Below are 12,639 nucleotides of genomic sequence, written 5' to 3' on the forward strand. Positions count from 1 at the left end.
CGAGGCACTCCTTGAAATGGAGAACATTGATATCTGTGCAGTGACTGAGACTTGGTTCAAGGCTCCAGAGAGCACCCCTGCACTACCAGGCTATAACTTATACAACACTTTTCGGCCATGTAACCTGGACCGGAACACCAAGGTGGAGGTGTGTCCATATTCATAAAGGATATCCACACCTCCAGGCTAGTTTCTCAGCATAATGCAGCCGAGGTTATCCAAGTGCAACTAACTCTGGGCAAAACTGCAATCCAAATTGTAGCTTGCTACAGATCACCCACCATGCCCCAGGATTCCCACTCCTCTTTTCTTGATGTACTGAAAAATATTAGGGTTCAACCAAACACCCTAATAATGGTCAATTTCAACTACCCCACCATTAACTGGAAAAACTACTCATGTACCAACTCCTTTGCTCAATGCTTTCTGGAATTCATAAACTCCAATGCCCTGGATCAACTTATCCACATCCCCACCAGGGGCAACAATATCCTAGATCTAGTAATTACCAACATGAGTGACCGGTGTTCCACACCTGAAGTCAACACCTCATTGGTCCGATCCGACCATAAGCTAATTACCCTAGATATCCACATCCTGCCCCCACCCCCCATTAAGGAAACCATGGTAAAAAAATTCTCCACAGCCAACTTCATGCTTCTTAAGACAGAAGTGGTGAACTTCATGACATCCATGCAGATGGACAATACAGTTACGACTACTGAATCCTACACAATTGCACTTTATAAGCACTTACATATGGATCATGCTATCCCAAACAGAACCAAGACGCTATCCTCCAAAAAAAGGAAGCCAATCTAATGGTCCCCTTCCATAAACAAACTGTACAACAGAAGGAAGAAACTGTTGCAAAAGAGAGTAAAATCCCACGAGTGGAGGAGCCTCAGTAAGAAGCTGTGATCCCTGATAAAATCCTCCAAAGCTAGTTACGAAAACAAAATCGCCACTGATTCTAAAGACAACCGCAAATCATTCTATAGCTATGTCAAGAATCTCAATGGCAACACTCAGATCTGCTCTGAGTTACAGCACAATGGCACTAAATATACAAACCCAACTGATATTGCCAACATCCTGGCAGATAGGTTCAGTGCTAACTTTACCCCCCTCTCACCCCCTAAATAGCCCATCTCTATACCAGAAGAATGCAAAGTTCCTGTAATCATGGCTGCACAGGTAAAAACCACACTCTCCAAAGCCAAGAACACAGCATCCATGGGACCAGACAACATCCCAGGCTGTGTTCTACATGAACTACAGAACGAACTGGCACCCCACCTAAGTACCATGTTCAATCATAGCCTCACCTCAGGCTTTGTGCCTGCTGAATGGTGCACAGGAATGGTTATCTCACTCCACAAGGGGGGAGCCACCACGGACCTCGGGAACTACTGCCCCATTAGCCTGACGAGCCTGGTCTGCAAGGCCATGGAGCATATCATCATGGAACTTATAAACAAAGACATTGGAAATCTCCAAACTCTGGACCCCCACCCATTTTGGGTTTGTAAAAGGCAGATCATGTCTCCTAAACCTGATAGACTTCTTTGAAGCAGTCTCCAAAGCCATAGACAAGGGTAAGGTGGTTCACACAGCCTATCTAGATCTTGCCAAGGCTTTTGACACCACCCCCCACTCTGGAGTTATAGATAAACTCACTAAACTAGGTATAAATCCCTATGTCACAAAATGGGTTGCCAAATGGCTCACTGACAGAACCCACACTGTGAAGCAGCAGACTCCAAATCCGACTTCAGACCAGGGACAAGTGGAGTACCACAGGGTTCAGTCCTGGGTCCTCTCCTGTTTGGTATCTACTTCTCTGAAGTACAGGCTAACACAGAAGGTCTTTGGCTAACGAAGTTCGCAGATGACTGCAAACTAGGAGCCATAATTGAAACTACTAACGATGTGGACATCCTACAAAAGGGACTCACTGAGACAGATGCCTGGTGTCAAAGCCATGGCCTCAAGCTCAATGCCAAAAAGTGCATTGTTATCTCCTTTGGCAAAAACTCTGTACCCATGAACTATAACATAGGCGGCAGTATACTTAACACCGAAAGTGTGATGAGACCTTGGGACACAGGTGGACAGTAGTCTCTCCTTTGATAATCACATTGCCACAGCAGTCAGGAAATCCTTCTACGTGGCACACCTCATCACAAAAGGTTTCTCATCCAGAAAAAAAGAGGTCATTGTTCCCCTCTACTCATCACTCATTAGACCCATTATAGAGTACAACGCCCCTTTTGGTATGTACCTCACAAGACATCTACAACAACTGGAAAGGCTGCAGAAATACCTCACAAAGAGGATTACCGGCCTCAAACAGATGCCCTATGCAGTCTCAAAAAACTCCAGCTTTACTCCATCACATATCACCTACTCAGAGGTGATCTCTGCCTAACATGCAAAGCTATGTCAAACCCAGAGCTGTTGGACATGCTCCCAATCTCTCCGAGCTACACGCTCTAGGGACCTAAACCTTGTCACCACAATAAACAGAAGATGCCAGAGGGATAGATTCCTGTCCCAGAGGCTTCCCATACTCTGGAATAAACTACCTATCTATATCAAACAAAGCTCCTCATTTGCACTTTTGAAGAAAAATCTTGATGATTGGATGGGAAATAGGAAATTCACCCCAGGGATCACCTCTGTGGCTCTGCTCGACAGTGGCACAGGAAAATAATTTTCATGGGTGGTAAAAGCCAGGGTACCTTTTTGGCTGGGCTTGTATAGGCCCCAGGGCCGATAGCCTAGTACCTACCTATGAACCTATGAACCTGTCTCACAAAAAAAAAAAAATAATGACCTATTCATAGCTCTACACTTCACCTATGTCTTTTCCTGACACTCTTGATTTGGTACAATTGGCTGTACAGCATTACTCTGTTATTGTCACCTACCTTTGGTGTGGTGACAGTCCAAATATAGCAAATTGTGATTACACTTCTTTATTTATGTTGTGAAGAAGTGGATAGCTATGGTTGTCTCCCAATACCTTCCTGCAAATTCCTCTATCTTTTCCCCTGCGTTCAGCCCTTTGCTTACCCTACATTTCACCACTTTTCTATCAACCCCTTTTTCACACATTTATTCTGGTCAAAAATAGAATCATGCACTACATACATAGCCAGAAATGACCCAGAAGAAAGCCTTCAGTTTTTGTCCTGAACTTTTGTGCGGACATTGGTGTCATGCATCAATGTCAAGTTACAGTGAATGGCTGTACATGTCCTATAACAAAACCTGGTCAGTTGTTGCCATCACCAGGTTATCCTTGCTCAAAGGTGTTTATACATGCTGTGTTATTGGAATACAGAGTAAAGGTAGACTAAAGGAAATCACTGGCAACATTTACTCTAACAGTTCTTTAACTTTTGGATGTAATACACACAAAACCAGGAACCGAACGACAAACTTAACACTTGAAAATTTGAAAGGAGCAACAACCGCACCAAGTACTGCAACAAATCTGTAACTTTTTATTAAAGAAGGAACGACTGAGTGCTTTGATTTCAGCAGAATCTAATCACACTGAAAAAAAATTTAACTAAGGCTCTCAGTCAATCACATGCTAAATCATAACCAATCAAAATCCTCCAGCACTTATTTCACATCCATTAATAAACCATAACAAGCACATTAAACCTTATAAAATACATTAAAGTACAATCCGTTCTCAATATCTAATATAAATAAGAAAAATACATATATATTAATGTAATCCAATCAAACTTTTTAAGAATGATGTTTTAAAATACTGGAAAGAGATAATTGTTCATGTAATCCTGGTGGTACAAGGGCATTAATTTTAATTTGCCATTTCAGTTCTCAGGCTTTAGTTAAATCTTCCGAGGGCTCTCCCCTTAAATTTGTGTGTACCATATCCAACAAGAAAAAGACAAAAAATGATACATTGGGAATTGAGTAATATGTTTAAATAAAGCATAATTTTTATGTGTATTTCTTGTATCCAGATTATCCTCGTATATATGATCTCTGAGTCATTTTTTAGTTTTGCCTGCATACAATGAATTGCATAACTAATCTATATCACTCCTTTCAAAAACTGTTTGAAGGACCTTGCTTTTCTAAATACAATAACAGGAGCTTCCCCTAAAACCTCAGTAATATTATCAAAGCAAGAAAAAAATACTCCAGTTCTTTTACAATATCTATATAATATTAAGATGTTCCACTGTATTTATGGTGACAAATGATTTAGAAAAATCACCATTACTTCGTTCTGTCATACCAGAACCTACATTATGGCTAGAATTACACGGTAAAGATTTATAATTTCCACTTAGCCTTTTACTGGTAACTTCAACAAAAATTCCTGAAATTAGATCATTTGGATAACCTCAAGAGAAAAACATGGATGCCAACTTATGACCTTCAGTAAAGAACACATTATCCTCAGACACCATATGGGCCAGCCCATTCTTCTGGTATTCAGGATGACAACTTGAATAATGAAGGAGACTGTTGGAATATGTTGGCTTCCTAAAAATATTACTAACCAACATATTATTGACCACATCTTTACTTATTAAGACATTTAAGTAACTAGCATGTGAAGTACTATAAGAAAAGGTAAACTTAAAAAAGGAGGTGGCCATATTCAAATAAAACACAAATTCCTCTATCTCATTAATTGATCCATTCCTAATTATAAAAATGTCATCCAAAAAATGGACATAAAATGACCAAATTGGTGGGTTAAATGAATTAAATAAAAACTTTTTTTCCCTTTGCAAGAGAATGATATTTGCAAAAATAGGGGCACAAGATGCCCCCATAACAACTCCTTTCTTTTGAAGAAAATATTGACTGTCTAAAAATACAAAATTATTCCAAAGAACATCCTCCATAAAAGTATACACAATATTAATATCTTTATTCTTGAAATCCGTACTTTCCACCATAAATTCATGGAACTATTCAAGGCCTACGGTGTATGGTATGACATTAAGTAAATTAACAATGTCAATAGTCAAAAAGTACAGCCCCAGGATTTAACAAAATCCATGTAGGCACTGTGCAGAGCCAATACAGAATGTATCCATGTACACGGCCACAGTTCCCCCTCGCCGCATGCCATGCATATTAATGATGGTGCATTGCCAAGGGAGATCTGAGAAATAGGGATAGTGAATCAATATAGGTAGAGGTATAGTGGCTACCCATGGCTGCAGATGAGTGTGAGGCTCCCTGAAATGCTCCCACACCACTGTTGCAATGTTGTAAAGTGTGTCAAATGTATAGTATGTCATTTTTATGATCTTTGTTTTTTTTTTAATTGTTTATTCATGTTTGCGCAGTGTAGCGCGGAGTGCAGCAATGTTAACCTGTGCTCAAATATAGGCAGCTGACACCTGTCAGACATTTAAAAATAGAAATCAGATGTAATTATCATAATTACATTTTTTATATTTTAGGTTTTCTTTTACTTTTTTTTAATTGCTGTTTGCGCAGTGTGGCACAGAGTGCAGTAGAGCTGAGCAGAGCTTATACATACATAGCTGACATCTGCCAGACTTCTAAAAATACAAACTGGATGTAATTAATTATTTATTTATAGGTGTGTTTAAGCGTGTTTGCATGGCATGGTGTTCAGCAACACTAACAGGTAGCCTAGTAGTATATGTGAAGGTATGCCAATTTTTATAACATACAAATAGCTACATGTGTAGAGTTATGGCCTTATGTGTAGTAGTTCCTAGGTTTGAGTCCATAACAGGCAGAATATGTCTGTAAATGAATCTACTATTTTTCTATTATTTAATAAAAAGTATTGTGAAATTTGCCACTGCTACACTTTGCTAATCACTGCTCATTCATGCTAAGCAGTGCATAGACATGTTAATGGCTGCCAATGTTAGCATGGTGCTAAGCTTTCGCTAAAATCATGGTTCTATGAGTTTTCACATTGCCCAGCACTGCTTAGCTGGTTTGCACGGTGCTAAGCAATGCAGCACTTTTTTGAATGTTGCTCAATGATGTGTAAGGGTGGGAAAACAGCCTGTAGTAAGCCCAACAAGCAGGAATTCTGCATCATTCATCGGAGTTCAATCAACTGTTGGTATGGCAGGTGGTGTTGGGGAAGGTGTGTGCTTTTGGGTGCAGAAGTGGGGTATTCAGCAGTCCAGGGTCATAGTTGGGCTCCTGGTACAAAACCATACTCTATGGCTGATGCAGGGCACATTCCAGGTCTCATATTGTAAGGTGGAGGCCTGGGGTCATTTGACCAGGGAAATCACCAGTATTATTGGTATCCTCCACACAAGTGAGGAGTGTCATCACCATTATGATGACCTGAAAAGGAGAAAGAGGGGAACTGTGGACACCTGGGTCCATGAAGCTAGAGATTGGAATGCCCCACAAGTATGTAAGTATGTCTTCCTCTGTCTTACCAAAATGCAAGCTGAATATCTGCAAAACTGGTATGCATAATGGTGTACTTCTCTCCTAACAGCTGCAGCTGAGAGAGCTCCCAATGTTGAGTCCCATGCTGGGCACCTGGCCAGGTTGTGCCGTTAGGATGGTAAGTATGGATTTACTATGCTAACTGTAGTGCAATAAGAATTGAAGGGTAAAGTATTTACTGCAATAAAGTATACACAAGAAAAACTGCAGTGCAATAAATGGGCAAGTAGAAATGTAGTGCAATAAATGGGCAATTGGAGTTGTAGTGCAATACATGAATAATAACAAGTGAAGTTCAATAAACAATAAAAAATACTAATAACAGTAAGCAAAATGGTGTTCAGCAGGATTGTGTTGTCATAACCACTGCAGTAGTGCTGTATGCATTAATTGTCTATGGTAAGGTTGCTGCAGTCAAGTGTAACACTGTAATAGCTGTAGAATGCAAAAGTAATGGCCTGCAAACTGTATTACTTAACTCATAGTACCGTCCAAGATGGTCTCCAGGCCAATATTAGTCACATAATGCTCTCTGTTCCTCTTACTTCAGGTAACAAAGGTATATGTGTGAGGTAGCCTAGTACACGGGCAGATATTGTATGTGGACTTCCCAGATATTTCAAAACAGTGTCAATAAAAAGTGTTCACCAGCAGTAGTGATTCTAAAATAAACTGTATTAATATATGCATTACGGTTGTATTCCATGCATGTGCTTTCTACTGTCACTGCTGTCAATTATAACACTGTAGTAGTTCTAGAATGCAAAAAGAATGCCTGTAACTTGTATTGCTCAACTCATAGTATGATTCATGTTTATCTCCAGCCCACTATCAGTCACATAATTCTCAAAAGGTATATGAATAAGGTAGCCCATGTTATGAGCAGATAATGTACTTAGATTTCACAGAGTTTTATAATCAATAATAATAACGTGTTCACCAGTATCGTTGATTCGTAAATAAATGTCTACTTCCAATATGGCTGCATTCCTTGCATGTCTGTACTAAGTTTTTTGCAGAAAATTATTACATTATTTGCAGATGTCCCCTTCAGTCACAGTTATTGGGTTCTATTTTCATGCCTGGCAACTTAGGCATGACAGCTGTCTAGTTTATGTACTGTACACAAACATGCGGCTCATGTGTCAAGATTTCTCATGCTGTACTTAATATTGTGTAATCCATTTGTCACAGGATTATCACAGAAATTATTACCGGGAATGCAAAGTATTACCAAATCTGCTTACAGAACACCTTGTTAGTTATATAAGTCCACATCATGTGCGTGCTCTGTCTAGTTGTAAACCTGCATTTGTTATTGCTTGGCCCATACTGTCCCAGGCAAACAGCCTGAGAGGTAAGCATCACCTATGGGACACTTCTTGTCACTGTACACAAAACTGACAATACACACTTGTAGAGTAAATATTAACACTGTTTTCAGGGATATATATATATAATGTCAATAATGGACTGTTTTTTCTCTTTTTCCCCACCCCTTATTTTCATGTATTTCTTATTGTTATTTATTAATATTGTTTACTATTAACATATTTTTCCTATTATAGGAATAATATATGAGAATGTTAGAGGAGGTGATGTATGTAATGCAACAGACACCCTTGAAGCAAAATGGATAGTTAGGTTGAGGGCAGACAGTGGACATGGTCTGAATGACCATGTCCCCTTAAAGCCAATGTTGAAAAAGAGACCTATTTTTAGGTAATTCTGTGTCTATAAACACAAAAGCAATCACATCCTTTATGGTTTTTATACATGTTTTAATTTAATATGTTTTATTTCTGTTTTGCATTACATTCAATTATTGTAATAGAGAAGTATATAGATTTTTTTTATTAGAGAGTAATACATATTGCAGCTTTAAATGTTTGACTCAGGAAAGTTTTATGTCAGCTGATATTTTTATGTCATGTGATAAGCTTGAATCAACCTATAAAAGTGACATTAAAGTTTTCATTAGCATCTGATGAAGTGGGATACATACCTACGAAAGCGCTTATGTTGATGTGATTTTATGTGGCTTTTTCTACATTAAAGACTTTTACACTGGGATATTGGAATCCATAGTTTCTTTTGGGTCCTTTTGGTTTTATAAAGTTTTGGACTTTTTGTATTTGCTTGGACCTAAAAGTCTACAATTGGTGGTAGTGTTTTTTTTGTTTTTATTAATATATTTTGTTACAATAACTACATTTTAGGGAATGTGGTTTATTATTGTTATGTGTTATTATGCTTTCATATTGACATATCTTGTTAAATTAGCCCTTTTATTGGCTTTATGCAGTTTATTATTATGTGTTATTACGCATTCATTTTGACATATCTTGTTAAATTAACCATGTGGTTTCTCTTGTGCTTTAACTGTTACTGGCATGCTTCTAACATACTGACTGTTCTGTTATTTCATGTTGTGTCACACATAATATACATTGCTATGTATTTTGGTTAATTAACATGATGTTCCATTCTGTTAATACTAACAATGGTCTGGTTATTACTAAATTTAACCTATTCCTATACCTCTATCACCACAGCACGTCAAGGTAGACCAGTTTTGGCTGATCCCTCTTGTCGCTGTCCCATTCTGAATGCAATAGAAGAGTCTTCCTGGGTTCTGTTCAAGCAGCTTTATTTTATACAAACACATTATTACTTAAGGTTACTGACTTTATCTTATATACAAACTAACAACTGCATTCATGCATGCTATTATTGTGACTGCTCTTAAAAATGGCCCTAAGGAGTGCACATGTCTGGGATTTTATATGTGCATGCAAAGCCTTGACATGCTTCTTAAAGATACAGTGCACATCACTTTCACTCCAATCTACACCCTGCCTTGCATCAACTGGCCATGGCACCAAGTCCCATCATGTCTGGGGCCCAGACTGGTGGTGCCCCCTCTGCTGCCCCTGCGCTACCTACGGTATCGGGTAGTACTGCCGCATCAGACAGGGCCCAAGCCCACTCTGGGAGCAGTAGTGAAGGGGGTGTTGTCACCCATGATGCGCTGCCAGTCTTTGTGCACAGGATAGTCTACCATGGTTTTGATCGATGCATGCACCGACTGAGGGCATGCTGGCTGACCTGGTGGGCAGCCTTGTCCCGATGTCCAGCTTCCAGCACTGCCACCCTTGGGGCAGTGAAGGAGCAATGCCTACAGTCCCATAGGTGGGGATGTGAATCATGCTGCTGCTGTCTGGAGGCACATAGGACTTGGATTCCACAAAACCCTCCCTACCAAGGTGTTCACCCACCCATGTGTCACACATCACCCATGTCTGCTGTCTTGTCTGTCTTGTCTGTCTGCAAATGCATCCTCACCTACCCAACTTACCTTCCCCACATGTACCTATCTCCCTTCCCCAACATTCCACTCACACTTTAAAAAAAAATGGGCACCTGTCCCAAAAAACATAGATCTCCATTTCACCCATGTGTCCACTGGACACAAGTAATTTGGTCCAATTCCTTAATAACACAGTTATGTTGTCCTCACCCTTCTTGCTGTGGGTGAGACTTCAAATCCATGTACATATTCTGTCAAAGTGCACATTTGTTGCTGTACAAGAAATGGGTAGCTATGGTTCATTCCTACTCCCTTCCTGCATATCCCTACCTGGCTTCAGTATGTTTTTCCCCCTGCTGGCACCCCATTTCACAACTTTCCTATCTCCTCATTTTTCTTTTCTTTATATTTTTTAGTGTGATGCTGCACAGCATGCCTCATTGCTCAGCTTCGCTAAGCACAGTTAAATAAAGCTATATTAATTATATATGTGTCCTTAAAATTCTATTACAAATTTACAAAATAAACACCTGTCCCATGTTTCAAACCCGAGACCGTCTCATTAACCTGCTATGCCATGCAACTCTTACTTAAAATAGGAGCTTTAGAAAACATAGTAATTGACAGTTACAGCCATTAAGTATATCTCATCATAGCTGCCCAGTTCGCAGCACAAACCTGAATAAAACTGAATGGAAAACATAGGAGTGTTCCTGAGAGTCCGGTGCAATAGTACACCACTACAAAACCATAGACATAATAAAGGATGTAAGTGAGGCCTCTGACAGCAGGTACATGTGCCCTTCTATCAGCAACATGTAGAAAGACATCTGCTAAGGCATTAATGGCAAAATACATGTGCAAATGGGACCCTAGTGCAGAAATACATCCATATAAAGCCTTGCGCATACTGATGGATGTAGAACATGTCACACCCTGTAGGTGTGCACGTATGTCTTGCAAATACACCTGCTGCAGCAGTGACTCGGGAGCTTAGTTTATTAAATTCCTCATAAACAGTACATGTTTGCCTCACACAGTCCTGGGTTCAAATCCAGTGGTATGTAGCACTGCATCTTCAGTATTATGAAGCCAGCAATTAATGACAGACTCATGCACTCATTATCCACACAATGCATGTCAAATGTATTAACTGCTTTTAGCTGAAGAAAGTCACAGGCCTGCAGGTATGAATGCACTTCAGTATCCCTAAAGCAAATGTATATATGCATGAATTGTCACATCATGCAGTAATATGCATTTACAGAGAATGTCACCTCAGGCACAGTGAATGAGGGCCACTAATATCAGACTGCATCACATAATCCTTTCAGAGTCACAGTGCAGATTATCACAGGTGAACAGCAAATATACACATTTGAAGTCCCTGCTTTTAACAAAGACTGCCCTCATACACGCTGCAAATTGCTACCAGACTGTAATGTAAGGCCTGGCAGATGACCAAGTGGTGGACATATTCAAATACATATATATATATCTATATATATATATATATATATCTATATATATATATATATATATATATATATATATATATATATATATATATATATATATATATATATATATGGGTCTACCTCAACCCACCAAAATTGCATTTCTTCGAAACTTAATTTCTCAAATGCATTTTTCTGAAAGTGCATTTATCCAAAAATGCACTTTCATGAAAACCTGGATCAATGAAAACCAACCTAGGTTATTATTGTAGATCGTGGCACAGTGGGGATAAAGGAATATTCCCTTTTCCTCACTGTAGTGCGATCTCACAGTTAGAATACATAAGTAGTGGGGGTGGGGGATGCAGCCTCCCACATGGGGGTGCAGGGGGCTTTCCCCCTGTGTAAATGTGTTTACTGTTGTTTTTTGGGGGGGGGTTATTGATCCATTTTTTCGCAAAAGTGCATTTTTGGATAAATGCACTTTCAGAAAAATGGAGTCGCGAAATTATGTTTCAAAGACATGTAATTGCTGTGGGTCGAGGTAGACTCAAATATTGCTCAAGGACACATCAAACATGTTGCCTGGTACTCTGTTATTGATAACGTTGGCTAACAGACTTACCTTATACACATGCCTTCATTGGAGTGTAGCGGGTATTCTCCCTCTGGGCCTGGCTCTATAACAAGGCTGACACGGCTCATACAGTTTCTCCTACAGCTTCTTGTTCTGCAAAGCCTTCACACTGTCTGCCTATGTTTGTTACTTGCAGCAGTAGCTGCAGCCTATAGCATACCCATCTCTGTCTCCATATTTGTCTACTGCAGACCTACCTTTGTGATGATGTATTCTCCTCACCCCAGTAATGTCCAGCACAACATATCAGAAAAGGACCCTAATCTACATAAAGGCCTTATATATTCTACAGTGGTTGCATATTATTGGCTGATGATAGTGCAAATCAGCTGTGTTGGCTGCAATTAGCATTTCAGAACCACAGATTGGTTTAGAGGTAATCACCTGCCCTGGGAAGAATGTTTGAAAGGCAAGCAGCTGGCTATGGGGAACCATTCTGTATGAGATCTTCCTCACACAGAGCACACCATTGTGACAACTATACTATCATCACATATCAACAGAGGAGCACTGCACTCTATCAGGTATGTAAATGTTTTTGTGTATAACAGGTTGCAGATGGGTGAATAGACTTAACGTGGAATAGTGATTACAGCATTACACCTGTCTTAGACCTATGATAATGATGTGTCAATGACCTCCTGCTGTCTTACACCTAAACAGGATGTACAAAACATCAAGGGTGCATTGTCTTTTCTCACCATGGTACACTGGTCTTGGACTGTCCATTTATAGTGGTTGTAATAGCACACTGCTATTCATGTGGCATTGTTTGT

Source organism: Protopterus annectens, chromosome 9.part0 (genome assembly GCF_019279795.1).
Source record: "Protopterus annectens isolate FY-2018-M chromosome 9.part0, PAN1.0, whole genome shotgun sequence".
Taxonomy (NCBI): Eukaryota; Metazoa; Chordata; order Ceratodontiformes; family Protopteridae; genus Protopterus; species Protopterus annectens.